The sequence below is a fragment of the Callithrix jacchus genome, chromosome 7 (genome assembly GCF_049354715.1).
Source record: "Callithrix jacchus isolate 240 chromosome 7, calJac240_pri, whole genome shotgun sequence".
Taxonomy (NCBI): Eukaryota; Metazoa; Chordata; class Mammalia; order Primates; family Cebidae; genus Callithrix; species Callithrix jacchus.
Window position 1 is genome coordinate 102,853,340 of NC_133508.1, and position 16,062 is coordinate 102,869,401.

The window sequence follows — 16,062 nt, forward strand, 5'->3', positions numbered from 1 at the left end:
CGGCAGCTCTCGGCACAGAGTAAACGAGACTGGTTCCCCTTCTGACAGAGGTTTGGAGGCCTGGGAAGGCAGAGTCACCCATTATGGACACAAGAAGGAAGCCAGACAGGAGAATCCTGGGCAGAAAAGCACCATCAGTCTTAACGCCACCATTCTGGCCCTGGGAACTAACAAATTGGACGTCCAATTAAGAGACCTAATCTGAAAGTTGGTAATTTCAAAGAGGACAGGAGGATAAATTTACAATGATGGGAAGAAACCAGCATAAAAAGGATGAGAATACTCAAAATCAGAACGCCTCTCCCTCTAAAGATGATCACAGTTCCACATCAACAATGGAACAAGGCTTAATGGAGAACGAGCGCATTCCAATGACAGAATCACTCTTCAGGGAATGGATAATAAGAAACTTCTGTGAGTTAAAAGAACATGTTGTAGCCCAACGTAAAGAAACGAGGAACTTTGAAAAAAGGTTTGACAAAATCCTATTGAGAATAGACAACTTAGAGAAGAATATAAGTGAATTAATGGAACTGAAGAATACAATATAGGAACTCCGAGAAGTATGCACAGGTTTAAACACTCGAATTGTTCAAGCAGAAGAAAGGATAACAGAGGTCAAAGTCCAACTTAATGAAAGAAAACAAGAAGACAAGATTAGAGATAAAAGGATAAAAAGGAATGAGCAAAGTCTCCAAGAAATGTGGGACTATGTGAAAAGACCAAATTTACGTTTGATAGGTGTACCTGAATGTGACAGAGAGAATGAATCCAAGCTGGAAAATACCCTTCAGGATATTATTTAGGAAAATTTTCCTGAACTAGCAAAGCAGGTCAATATTCAACCCCAGGTAATACAGAGAACACCACAAAGATATTCTTCAAGAAGAGCAACCCCAAGGCACATAATCGTTAGATTCACCAGGGTTGAAATGAAGGAAAAAATACTAAGGGCAGCCAGAGAGAAAGGTCAGGTTACCCACAAAGGGAAGCCTATCAGACTTACAGCAGATCTCTCAGTAGAAACTCTACAAGCCAGAAGAGAGTGGGGGCCAATATTCAACATCCTCAAAGAACAGAACCTTCAGCCCAGAATTTCATATCCAGCCAAACTAAGCTTCACAACTGAAGGAAAAATAAAATCTTTTATGAACAAGCAAGTACTCAGAGATTTTATTGCCACCAGGCCTGCTTTACAAGAGCTTCTGAAAGAGGCATTACACACAGAAAGAAACAACCAGTATTAGCCTTACTAAAAATATACCAAAAAGTAAAGAGCACCAACATAAAGAAGAATTTTCATCAACAAATGGATCAAACAGCCAGTTAACATCAACTGGCAGTAACCCTAAATTTAAATCGACTAAATCCCCCAAGCAAAAGACACAGCCAAAACCCAACGGCATGTTACATGCAGACCTGTTTCACATGCAAGGATACACAAAGACTCAAAACAAAGGAATGGAGAAAGATTTACCAACCAAATGGAGAGCAAAAATAAATAAATAAATAAATAAAAAGCAGGAGTTGCAATTCTTGTATGGGATAAAATAGATTTTAAAGCAACAAAGATATAGTGGTAAAAGGATCAATATAACAACAAGAGCTAATGATCCTAACACCCAGATACATAGAGACTTAAATTCAATGAGACAGAAAATCAAGGATATCCTTGACAAAGGATATCAAGGACTCGAACTCAGATCCGGAACAAGTAAACTTAATAAATATTACTAGAGCTCTCCACTTCAAATACATAAAATATACATTCTTGTCAATACCACATCACACCTTCTCATAGGTTTAAATGAAACATTGATTGGCCATTATTAATACCCATTTTTTTTTCAGAATAAAGCAATATTTTCATTCACCCTCCCTCTCTCTCTTCCTCTTTCTTTCTCTCCTTTACTCATTTTTTTTCTTTCCTTCTCTCAAAAAAAGAAATCAACTTGTAAACCTCTAGATCCAGGTCTGCAATGTCTCTCTCATTGCTTGAATTCCGTCCTTCCCTTCCCTTCCCTCCCTCCCTCCCTCCCTCCCTCCCTCCCTCCCTCCCTCCCTCCCTCCCTCCCCCCTTCATCCCTTCCTTCCTTCCTTCATCCCTTCCTTCCTCCCTCCCTTCCTGCCTTCCTCCCTTCCTCCTTCCCTCCCTAAAAAAAAAATAAAAATAAATAAATAAAATAAATATTAGAAAATCAAAGGTCAATCTGATGGAGAACAGATATTTGGATACACTTTTTTTGGTATAAACAGTCTTTGGATAAAAGGCTAAAATCAATATTTTTAATGCCTATAATTATCTCCAAATTATTTAAATAAATTAGAAAATTGTATAATCATCCTCAAACATTACAATCTGAAAATGCAATTATCATAATAAAACTTATATTTAGTCCCATTCAAGTAACAAGCACTTTATGAGAGTTAGTCAACTATAATAAAATAATTTGTATTTACTTCTATAGTCAGATTTTTCAGAAAGCTCTAGAGTTTAGTGAATGTTTTATTAATTCTCATAATGTCCCTTGAAGCAAGCTTAGGTTTCCCCTCATAAAACTAGAAAAACAGAATTCAGTCAAGTTAAAATACATGAATTTTTAAAGAATACTTATTTGGAGGTTATTATCTAGGTTCAGTGATTGCATCTTCATCATTAGTCACTTGTTAAAAGTCTTCAGTGGTTTCCTTGTGAATACAAGATTTACACTAACGCACCCTGAAGCTGTTGATAGTACTTAACGACCTCTTTCTACAATCTGTTATCAACCTAACCTGTACGATTTTTTCCGTCCCTGGGCCTTGGTGATACCTTTACTGTTCCCATCCATCTACACAGAGCCTTCTTTGTACATGAAGATCATGCTCTAGGGGCCCTTCTTTCCTCAAGCCTTCCTTTAATTCAAAATAATTTCTACCCTCTTCAAGTTTAATTCAAAAGAATTTCTACGCCCTTCAAGTTTCTAGAGCATTGTATTGTTTTATTTATTGTGGAGAGTGCTCTGAATTCAAAAACTGTATTTTATCCATCACAAATATTGTAGTACTCCTCCTGCTGTTCTTTATGTGCAAGGCACTGAGAAACATATTCTTAGGTTTATTAAGATTTTTACTTTCATTCTCAGTGTTTCAATTTCCTCTTCTGTGAAATAGGCTACCTACCTTATTAAGTTGTTTGGGGGACTAAAAAAGATGGTACTTGTGACACAGTAAGGTCTCAACAAATATCAGTTATTATTTTGCATATTGATGTATTTTATATTACTATTATTATTTCAGTTACTCTATGGGACAAGTATTGTTTCTATTTTACAGAAGAGAAAGCTGAAGCTTATAGTGGTTAGGTAACTTGTTTTAGAGGCACGATTAGCTTACCAGTTTGTCTGACTTTGGAGCCTGTTTTAATAGCAGCTGTTCTCTATAGCAGTGGCTTTATTTTTCTTTCTTTTTTCTTGGCCATGACCCACAGTGAAAAAAACCTTAAGTTGGTGCAAAAGTAATTGTGGTTTTGGCATTTTTAATGTATAAATACATTTTACCTTCCAACCTAGTACACCATAGACAGATATGCAAGATCAAAATGAAAGATACACAAAAGTTTTACTACTTGCTTGAAATAGAATGTTTTAAAATTCTATTTTATTTGTTAAAAATGCTGATTGCAAGACACTAAATTGATTTCACAACATTAAATGGCCTATGATTTGCAATTAGAAAAACACTGTTGTACGGCTTATCAACGAATAACTAAACAAGTAATATTGTAGACATAATGAACAATGAAAGAGATTGAATTGTAATTTTTCAGCAGGAGAAAGAATGTCCTGTTTTCAGAAGCAGCAGCAGTGTTGTTTTCCATATGAATCATTCTTGTTATAGAAACCTCTTTGCCTGAGTCTAACCAGCCACACTCCTATATACTCCTCACCTGTGCTGTTGCTCACTAAGCCACAGTCTCCTTTCATTAAAACAGTGTTGCTGAGTTTTTCAAGTAAAATATTTATTTCTCTCATTTATCCTCTATTATGAATTTATACAGTGACAGTTTATGTAGTTGTGATATTGCAGTCATGTATATATCTTTCATTCATTTGTTCAACAAGCACATGGTGAGTATTTATATGTAGGGCTTGGCTGTTTCTAGGGTCTGAGAGAACAGATTTTTCTTACCATGTGAGAAATAAGACAGTGAGGTCAGAGAAGAGTGGCTGGGTTGAAAGTAGAATAGGCAGAACTTGTCTTCTTTTGCCGCTCTAAAATAGTTCTTTTTCTGTTCATTTATTTGTTCATTTCATACATATATTTAATATGATTGAATGCTTATCCTATGCCAGTCACTATAGTATACCTTGGTCTTATAAGGATAAGAAAAACGTTATATGCTGTTGGAGTATGCAGTTTAGTGGGGAAGATAATCATTAATGCATTTATCATGGAGATAACATTATTTTTTATACAAGTTTATGGGGCACATGAGAAATTTTGTTACATGTATATAACATATAGTGATCCAATCACAACCTTACAGTTGTAAACTACATGTTGTGAAAGAAATGGGTCCCATTGTGTTGAGCGCTTATAATGTGGGAACCTGGTTTAGTATACCAGTTGGGGGTGAGTGGATAAAGTTAAGCAAATTACATTTGGGCCAAGATCTGGTAGATGAACAGTCATTAGCTAGATATTGAGGCAGAGATGTGGTGTCCAGCTAAACACCTGCAAATACAAAGTCGTGTGGAAGGCAGTACCCCACATATTCACAAACTGGAAACAGGGAGACTACAAGACTTCTTAAATATGAAGATTTTATGTCAAAAAAATCTAAATACCTATCTAAATAAAATTGCTAAATGCTTCACTGTAGAAGTATATATTAATTCAGGGAATGATCATCTTACTTTTTAATGACACTTAAAAAGAAGCTGAAACACTCTCTTTAACATATAAGATCTGAAATCTTACCTATGAACCACCACGAAGTGGTTTCTAAGTGTTTAGCATGGCAATGAAATGATCAGGCCCACATCAGCAAAATGCAGTTTAAACCTGCACCAAATTATTTTTCCCTTTTCCAGAAAATGCCTGGCACAAAGGAACTACTGGGTGGAGATGGGTTGAATTAGGAAATGCTTGTAGACTACGTTCTACCCCGCTGCCTCACCTGCTCTCCTTGAGATGCACATAGTGCTGCCACAGGCATCTGACAGGCCTTATATATAAGTAGATTGAAATATTGCCACATTTTTTCAAGTTCTGGTAAATAAATGTGAAGAATGCTTAAGATATAGTGGGTGTGAATGTTCTCATTTGTAGGACTCATTTTCTAAAAAATTCTCTGGAGATTGACTTTTTAATCTTTTTTCTTTTCTTCTCTTTTTTTTTTTTTGAGACAGAGTTTCGCTCTTGTTACCCAGGCTGGAGTGCAATGGCACAATCACCGCAACCTCCGCCTCCTGGGTTCAGGCAATTCTCCTGCCTCAGCCTCCTGAGTAGCTGGGATTACAGGCACACGCCACCACGTCCAGCTAATTTTTTTTTTTGTATTTTTAGTAGAGACGGGGTTTCACCATGTTGACCAGGATGGTCTCGATATCTTGACCTTGTGATCCACCCGCCCCAGCCTCCCAAAGTGCTGGGATTACAGGCTTGAGCCACCGGACTTTTTAATCTTATAAATTATTTTTTAAGCACAAGTAACCCACAAGGTGCTTAGTTTATTACTAGGACTGACCAGGTGCATAAATAACACTATTAGGAATAAATCAGGTTTTAGAATATAATGAAAAATTTAAAGAGTGAAGAGGAATGTAACTTCAAAGGTTTTATTAATGATAAAAATCTTGTAAAATTCAGTAACTTTTTTCTATCTAACCTCTTGTTTTAATCTCCTAAATAATTAAAATATACTCTTTTTTTTTGTTTTGAGGTAGGGTCTTGCTCTGTCACCCAGGCTGGAGCGTAGCAGTGCGATCTCAGCTTGCTGCAGCCTCGACATCCCTGGGCTCAATTGATCCTCCCATCTCATCCCCCTTAGTAGCTGGTACCACAGGCACATGCCACCATGCCTGGCTAATTTTTGTGTTTTTTGTAGGTATGGGGTTTTGTTATGTTTCCTAGGCTGATCTCGAACTCCCAGGCTCAAGTGAGTCACCCACCTTGGCCTCCCAAAGTTCTGGGATTACAGGTGGGAGCCACCACACTTTGCTTAAAATATACTTTTTAAAGGAAAATAAAGGAAAAAGAATATAGTGTAACTCACTGTATATTACTAAACAGGAAGAGGCAAATTTACCATCCACCCTATGTTTCATATTCATGTTATTTTATTTAATTATTTCATAGGGTGATTTAGCCTCATATTTTCTAATGATAAAACTGAGGCCCAGAGTGGTTCAGTAGCTTGTCTTGATCACCCAGCCTGTCCCGGTTAACAACGATAGTTCAAATCCAGATCTGTCAGACTCAAATTGATACCTGTGCCATGAGTTCTATATTAATAAAGTATGTCTTAACATGCTTAATGCCACTAAATTGTACACTTAAAAATAGTTAAAATGGTAAATGTTGTTATGTCTATTTTAGCACCATAAAAAATGGGCAAATGATGTGAATAATCGTTTCTCCAAAGAAGATATACAAATAGCCAAGAAGCACAAATGAAAATATGCTCAATGTCATTAGACAATATAGAAATACAAATAAAAACCACAAGATGCCCAGTAAGATGTCTATAATAAGAGACAGATAATAAATGTCAGTGAGAATGCAGAGAAATTAGAATTATCACATACTGCTGGTGGGAACTGAAAATAGTGCAACTCTTTTGGTAAATAGTCTGACAGTTCTTCAAAAGGTTAAACATAGAATTATTATATGACCCAGCAATTCCATTCCTAGGTATCTACTCAATAGAAATGAAATAGTAAATCCACATTGGAATTTGTATATGAATAATAATAGCAGCATTATTCATAATAGCCAAAATGTGAAAGTAACCCAAATGATGAATAAATAAGCAAACAAACAAAAAACCCACACTGTATTGGAAAGAAAGAAGACCAGAGGAGCCTATTATTCAAAACCACTATATGCCAGACATTGCTAACAATAGGATAATACCACATGTGATTAAAAATAATTTTGCCAATATAATTTCCTGCCAGATCTTCTTTCTTTTGTATGTTCTACTTTTTTCTCTTTTAAAATTAGTTTTTCCAGATAATATAAATAGGATGATATAAAAACAGCTCTATAGGCTCTGAGGTGAGAGGCAGTGAAAGCGGAACCTTCTTCCTAGGGCCCCTGGAAGCCGAGCATCCTGGGTGGAAATCCAGTGGAGTCTGCTTCCTGCCTGCTGGTCCCGACGCTGAAGTGCAAAAGGGAGAAAATGGATGTTGGGAAATAGCCCAGGAACATTCAGCATCGGCTGGGAAGTTAAACCAAATGCAATAGAGCCAGTCAAAGTCTTGGAGGTGAAAACGAACTGCCAACTGATTGACCATGTTCCTCAAGGATTGTTCTTATTTTTTTTTCCAACACATGGTGTGAAGATTAATGGAAGTTAAAGGTGATTGGAGACAAGTGTAATACGATGTCAACAGGGATATTCTCTGGGCCCTGACTGAGGTTCAAAGCTGTGCACAGAAGGGGAGACGGTGTTTCACCATGTTGGCCAGGCTGATCTCAAACTCCTGAGCTGAAGCAATCTGCCTGCCTCAGCCTCCCAAAGTGCTGGGATTACAGTAGTGAGCCACAGCATCTGGCTGGATACAACTTTTTAAGCCTAGTCATCATGGTAAAGTTCAAGGCCAACAAAAGACAAATGCAGAGGCGAGGCTGCCTCTGGACAAAAGCTTAGTCTAGAGACCACCACCATAAAGAACTATGAAATATAATTTTCTTAATGTAAGTTAACTTCTCAAGTGCCACCTTTAAAAAAACTAAAGTTTTGAGGAGGGGACTCAAGATGGCGCTGTGAGAACAACCCAGGATTGGAGCCCGCGTTGAATCCGCAAACGGTGAGTCAGTGCTGCATTTCCAGACTGATCTTTGTTGCCCACAGAACTGGGAAACTCCCAAGTATAAAATGACACGGGACGCCAGGCAGTAGGTCTGCCTGGCGAAGCCGGCAGCCGGGGCGGCGGCGGCCGGCCCTACCCAGCAATCCCCACAGGGCGCGCTTGTCCGGGTGCCTTGTTGAACCGGCAGCCTGAGACTTGAGAGGGCTGGACTTGAGACTGAACGAGACTTGCACAGTAGCCCAGCCCAGGGGATTGCAGGGACAGATCGTTTGGGATACCCAGTGGGACGAACAAAACCGCGATTTCAAACTATCCCGGGCAGACGGTCCGAGACGCTCTGTGGGGGAGGGGCGTCCACCACTACGGAGGCAACCTTCCCCAACTGATATACACGCCCACTGCTGAGGCAGCCAGCCGTTGCCGAGGCAACCCGCCCCAACTGAGATACACGCCCACTGCTGACGCAGCCAGCCGTTGCCGAGGCAACCCGTCCCTACTGAGATACACGCCCACTGCTGACGCAGCCTGCCGTTGCTGAGGCAACACGCTACAACGAAGAGACTCCGCCGCAGGGCGTGGTGGAGACCACAGCAGAGCCGGCAGGAACAGCGCGAATCACACAACAGCAGGGCGGAGCCTCGGCAGCCAAACAGTGGCTAGTCTGCCTTCGAGCTGGGCAGGACACCTGATTGGACATCCAAAAATAAAGCCCAAACCCCTCAACACAGAGCATTTGAGAAAAAAAAAAGGGTTGTTTAATGAGCTGTGTTGCAGCAGAATCAAACATAGCAGCCTAACAGCCCTGAATGAACAACAGAGTGCACAGCTCAGCAATTAAACCCCTATAAAGTACAAACTGTCTCCTCAAGCAGCTCCCTGACCCCTCTATATCCAAAAGACTGTCATTAGGCAGGCATCATCCTGGGACAAAGAGAGCAGAAAAAGAAACTGGTAGCATCCCTCGCTGTGCCACGGCTACTAGAGGTGCACCCCAGACAAGCAGGGTCTGGAGCGGACCTCAACAGTCGTACAGCAAAGGGGCTAGACTGGTAGAAGGAAAACCAAGCAACAGAAATACTTCATCATCAACATTCTGGGTGTCCACTCAGAGACCCAAACGAAAAGTCAGCAACTACGCAGACGACCAGCGGACAAATCCACAAAGATGGGAAGAAACCAGCGCAAAAAGGAGGAAAACACCCGAAACCAGAACACATCGCCTCCTAGAAAGGACCAAAACTCCTCACCAGCAAGGGAACAAAGCTGGACGGAGAATGACTGTGATGAAATGACGGAATTAGACTTCAGAAGATGGATAATGAGAAACTTTTGTGAGCTAAAAGATCATGTATTAAATCAATGCAAAGAAACTAAGAACCTTGAAAAACGATTTGAAAAAAGATTCGAGGAAATGATAACAAGAATGGATACCTTAGAGAGGAATATGAATGAATTAAAGGAGCTGAAAAACACAATACGAGAACTTCGCGAAGCAAACACAAGTTTCAATAGCCGAATTGACCAAGCAGAAGAAAGAATATCTGAAGTCGAAGACCAACTCAATGAAATAAAATGAGAAACCAATATCAGAGAAAAAAGCGCAAAAAGGAATGAACAAAGTCTCCAAGAAATGTGGGACTATGTGAAAAGACCTAACCTACGTTTGATAGGTGTACCAGAAGGGGACGAAGAGAATGAATCCAAGCTGGAAAATACTCTTCAGGACATCATCCAGGAAAATTTCCCCCACCTAGCAAGACAAGCCAACACTCAATTGCAGGAAATCCAGAGAACACCACAAAGATATTCCGCAAGAAGAGCAACCCCAAGGCACATAATCGTCAGATTCAACAGAGTTGAAATAAAGGAGAGAATACTAAGGGCAGCCAGAGAGAAAGGTCGGGTCACCCACAAAGGGAAGCCCATCAGACTCACAGCAGATCTCTCGGCAGAAACACTACAAGCTAGAAGAGAGTGGGGGCCAATATTCAACATTCTTAAAGAAAAGAACTTTCAACCCAGAATTTCATATCCAGCCAAACTGAGCTTCAGAAGTGAAGGAAGAATAAAATCCTTTGCGAACAAGCAAGTACTCAGAGATTTTGTCACCACCAGGCCTGCTTTACAAGAGCTCCTAAAAGAGGCACTACACATAGAAAGGATCAATCAGTACCAGCCATTCCAAAATCACACTGAATGCTAAAGAGCTTCAACATAATGAAGAATCTACAACAACTAACAGGCAAAACAGCCACTTAGCATCAAAATGGCAGTATCAAATTCACACATAACAATATTAACCCTAAATGTAAATGGACTAAATGCACCAATCAAAAGACACAGACTGGCAAATTGGATAAAAATCCAAAACCCATCAGTGTGCTGTATCCAGGAAACCCATCTCACATGCAAGGATACACAAAGGCTCAAAATAAAGGGATGGAGGAAGATTTACCAAGCTAATGGAAAGCAAAAAAAAGCAGGAGTTGCAATTCTCATCTCTGATAAAATAGACTTTAAAGCAACAAAGATCAAAAGAGACAAAGAAGGCCATTACATAATGCTAAAAGGATCGATACAACAAGAAGAGCTAACGATCCTAAACATATATGGACCCAACACAGGAGCACCCAGATACATAAGGCAAGTTCTTAATGACTTACAGAAGGACTTAGACTCCCACACAATAATAATGGGAGACTTTAACACTCCACTATCAATACTAGACAGATCAACCAGACAGAAAATCAACAAGGATACCCAGAGCTTGAACTCAGACCTGGAGCAAGCAAACCTGGTGGACATTTACAGAACTCTCCACCCCAAATCCACAGAATACACATTCTTCTCAGCACCACATCACACCTACTCTAAAATTGACCACATAATTGGAAGTAAAGCACTGCTCAACAAATGCAAAACAACTGAAATCATAACAAACAGCCTCTCAGACCATAGTGCAATCAAGTTAGAACTCAGAATTCAGAAACCGACCCAGAACCGCACCGCTTTATGGAAACTGAACAACTGGCTCTTGAATGTTGACTGGGTAAACAACGAAATGAAGGCAGAAATAAAGAAGTTCTTCGAAACCAATGAGAACGAAGACACAACGTGCCAGAACCTCTGGGACACATTTAAAGCAGTCTCTAGAGGAAAGTATATAGCAATAAGTGCCCATATGAGGAGAATGAAGAGATCCAAAATTGACACCCTATCGTCAAAATTGAAAGAGCTAGAGGAGCAAGATCAAAAAAACTCAAAACCCAGCAGAAGACAAGAAATTACTAAGATCAGAGCTGAGCTGAAGGAGATTGAGACACGAAAAACCCTTCAAAAAATCAATAAATCCAAGAGCTGGTTTTTTGAAAAGATCAACAAAATAGACAGATCACTAGCCAGACTGATTAAAAAGAAAAGAGAGAACAACCAAATAGATGCAATAAAAAATGATAAAGGGGAAATCACCACAGATTCCACAGAAATTCAAACCATCATCAGAGAATATTACAAACAACTCTATGCACATAAACTAGTAAACCTGGAAGAAATGGATAAATTCCTGGACTCCTGTGTCCTCCCAAGCCTAAACCAGGAGGAAGCTGAAACTATGAATAGACCAATAACAAGGTCTGAAGTTGAGGCAGCAATTAAGAGCCTACCTCACAAAAAAAGCCCAGGTCCAGACGGGTTCACAGCCGAATTCTACCAGACACACAAGGAGGAGCTGGTACCATTCCTTCTAAAACTATTTCAAACAATCCAAAAAGAGGGAATCCTTCCCAAATCATTTTATGAGACCAACATCATCCTGATACCAAAACCCGGCAGAGACCCAACGAGAAAAGAAAACTTCAGGCCAATATCCATGATGAACATAGATGCAAAAATCTTCAATAAAATATTGGCAAGCCAATTGCAACAGCAAATCAAAAAACTTATTCATCATGATCAAGTAGGATTCATCCCAGGGATGCAAGGCTGGTTCAACATACGCAAGTCTATCAACGTAATTCACCACATAAACAGAACCAAAAACAAAAACCACATGATTATCTCAATTGACACAGAGAAGGCATTTGACAAAATTCAACAGCCCTTTATGCTAAAAACCCTCAATAAACTCGGTATTGATGGAACGTATCTCAAAGTAATAAAAGCTATTTATGACAAACCAACAGCCAATATCATACTGAATGGGCAAAAACTGGAAGCATTCCCTTTGAAATCTGGTACTAGACAAGGATGCCCTCTCTCACCACTCCTATTCAATATAGTACTGGAAGTTCTAGCCAGAGCAAGCAAGAAAAAGAAATAAAGGGTATTCAAATAGGAAAGGTGGAAGCCAAATTGTCTCTGTTTGCAGACGACATGATAGTGTACCTAGAAGACCCCATCGCCTCAGCCCAAAAACTCCTGAAACTGATAAACAACTTCAGCAACGTCTCAGGATATAAAATCAATGTGCAAAAATCACAAGCATTCGTCTACACCAATAACAGACTTAAAGAAAGCCAAATCAAGAGCGAACTGCCATTCGCATTTGCTACAAAGGGAATAAAATACCTTGGAATACAACTCACAAGGAACGTAAGGGACCTCTTCAAGGAGAACTACAAACCACTGCTCAACGAAATCAGAGAGGACACAAACAGATGGAGAAACATTCCATGTTCATGGTTAGGAAGAATTAATATCGTGAAAATGGCTATACTGCCCAAAGTAATTTACAGAATCAACGCTATCCCCATCAAGCTACCATTGACTTTCTTCACAGAACTGGAAAAAACCACCATGAACTTCATATGGAACCAAAAGAGAGCCCGCATAGCCAAGTCAATTCTAAGCAAAAAGAACACAGCGGGGGGCATCACACTACCGGATTTCAAACTGTACTACAAGGCTACAGTGATCAAGACAGCATGGTACTGGTACCAAAAGAGAGATACAGACCAATGGAACAAAACAGAGGCACCGGAGGCAACACAACATACATACAACTATACAATCTTTGATAAACCTGACAAAAACAAGCAATGGGGCAAGGATTCCATGTTTAACAAATGGTGTTGGGAAAACTGGCTAGCCATGTGCAGAAAGCAGAAACTGGACCCCTTCCTGACACCTTACACTAAAATTAACTCCAGATGGATTAAAGACTTAAACATAAGACCTGGCACCATAAAAACCCTACAAGGAAATCTAGGCAAAACTATCCAGGACATAGGAGTAGGCAAGGACTTCATGAACAAAACACCAAGAGCATTGGCAACAAAAGCGAAAATAGACAAATGGGACCTAATGAAATTCCACAGCTTCTGCACGGCAAAAGAAACAGTCACTAGAGTGGATCGGCAACCAACAGAATGGGAAAAAATTTTCGCAGTCTACCCATCTGACAAAGGGCTGATATCCAGAATTTACAAACAACTCAAGCAGATTTACAGGAAAAAAACAAACAAGCCCATTCAAAAGTGGGCAAAGGATATGAACAGATACTTTACGAAAGAAGACATATATGAGGCCAACAATCATATGAAAAAATGCTCATCGTCACTGGTCATCAGAGAGATGCAAATCAAAACCACATTGAGATACCATCTCACGCCAGTTAGAATGGCGATCATTAAAAAATCTGGAGACAACAGATGCTGGAGAGGATGTGGAGAAAAAGGAACACTTTTACACTGTTGGTGGGAGTGTAAATTAGTTCAACCATTGTGGAAGACGGTGTGGCGATTCCTCAAGGCCTTAGAAATAGAAATTCCATTTGACCCAGCAATCCCATTACTGGGTATATATCCAAAAGGCTATAAATCTTTCTACTATAAGGACACATGTACACGAATGTTCATTGCAGCACTGTTTACAATAGCAAAGACCTGGAATCGACCCAAATGCCCATTGATAATAGACTGGATTGGAAAAATGTGGCACATATACACCATGGAATATTATGCAGCAATCAGAAATGATGAGTTCGTGTTGTTTGTAGGGACATGGATGAATCTGGAAAACATCATCCTCAGCAAACTGACACAGGAACAGAGAGTGAAACACCGCATATTCTCACTCATAGGTGGGTGTTGAAAAATGAGAACACATGGACACAGAAAGGGGAGTACTAAACACTGGGGTCTATTGGGGGGAAAAGGGGAGGGCCAGTGGGAGGGGGAGGTGGGGAGGGATAGCCTGGGGAGAAATGCCAAATGTGGGTGAAGGGGAGAAGAAAAGCAAAGCACACTGCCATGTGTGTACCTACGCAACTGTCTTGCATGCTCTGCTCATGTACCCCAAAACCTATAATCCAATAAAAAATTAAAAAAAAAAAAAAACAAAACAGCTCTATATTAATATAGTATCTTAAAACTTTCTGCATTTTAAAAACAAATTTAAACTACAGATAAAGTTTTTTCGGTTTGTTTCACTATTTCCTGTCCCTCCTTCTCTTCCTGGAGGAACCCATGATTTCAAGAATGTAGCCTGTGTTTGTCTAGTTTGTGCATTTATACTTTCCCACATTCACATGTGTGTATCCATGAACAGTGAACAGTAATTCTTTGAGGCATTGGAAATGTTAATATACCTTTCATATTATTCCAAAAATACTTTGTCTGAACATTGTTTTTTGAGCTCTCTCCAAGTTGACATAGTTAATTTAGTTCATGCATTTGGACTGGTCTGTAGTATTCCATTATACAAATGTAGCACAGTTCTGTTATCTATTCTTCTACTGGTGGATATTTAGGGTGTTTGAACACTTTTTTATATTTATTACAATGAGTGTTGCAGGAAGTATGGTTGTAAATGTCTCTTTGTTCTCTCGTGTATATATTTATTGAAAAATTTTTTGAAAAATATATGTGCATGATTTAATAATGAAATATTACAGTTAAATACTCGAGTTTGGAAGACCACTTCTTGAAAAGGACAGTCCCCTTTTCCACCCCTTCCTACCCTTAGTCTTGCTCTCCAAATGTCTCTTCAGTTAATTGTATGACTTTTGGTTTTTCTGGTATGTCACCTTGTTATTTCTAAAAACCATAACTTTGATCAACAGTTTGATGGAGTATCACTTCCTAGAAAAAGCCTTTCCAAGAAAACATTGAAACAATTCCTGCCTTAACATACAGAATCCACTGTTGCTTCTGAGCAGTCAAATAATATTGTGATTTTACTCCTCACTGTTTACTTACAATTTCCTTTCTTTTAAAATATTGTCCTCATTTTTGTTTTGAATTTTCAATGATGAATCTTTTCTTCCTGTGTTTACCTGCCATTTCTTTTTTGTTGTTTTGAATTTTCAATGATGAATCTTTTCTTCCTGTGTTTTTACCTGCCATTTCTTCATGCACAATCTCCACCATATATGGCAGGGCTAATTTTCTTTCTCCTCAGCTGTGGCTGGATACAGTCTGGTCTTCAGCTTTCTTTGCTCACCTTCTTTGATCTATACTCTTCCAATTGTTTTCTATCTTTTAACAATGAATGAAAATTACTCGTTTCTCATTAGCCCTCTCAGATCATCTTCTTTGTGGTAAGTCTGCATTTGACTTATTTACATACTGCCATTCCAACAGACTCTCTAATATAGAGACAAGAGAGAAATGTGTTCAGTCTGCCATTTTGAATCAGAATACCATTTCTGTTTATATCTTAAAAATCAGAATCTTAAACATAGATTGAATTTTTGTTGCAAGAAAATGTGTAATGATAACTCAATAGCCTTGCTTTTCTTCTAATTCAAGTTTTAGAATATAAAATATTCTTACCTTTCTTACTTTGTTTTGCACCTTTTTACCTTAGCATTTCTGCCTAATTTGTTAAATTTCTTATAAATCCAAATCCTTTAAGATATTTTAGGCTTCCTTAATTCATTTTCCATTTGTTCCACTGGTTTTTATTCTTTAATTATTTTACAATATTTTTCTCTTTCTCTGTTTTTTGTTTGTTTTTGATCCACCCATGCTCCTTTGTCTACATTTATGCCAACTTTCACAAGAGTGTACTCCATTTAACAATTTCCTTTGGAGGTAAAGTT

At 39.0% G+C, this 16,062-nt stretch overlaps 1 protein-coding gene across 19 annotated transcripts in view; it reads left to right on the plus strand.

Annotated features, from left to right (window-relative positions):
- Window positions 1-16,062, plus strand: part of LEPR (leptin receptor) — a 109,718-nt gene that overhangs the window by 84,097 nt on the left and 9,559 nt on the right. The window lies entirely within an intron of this gene.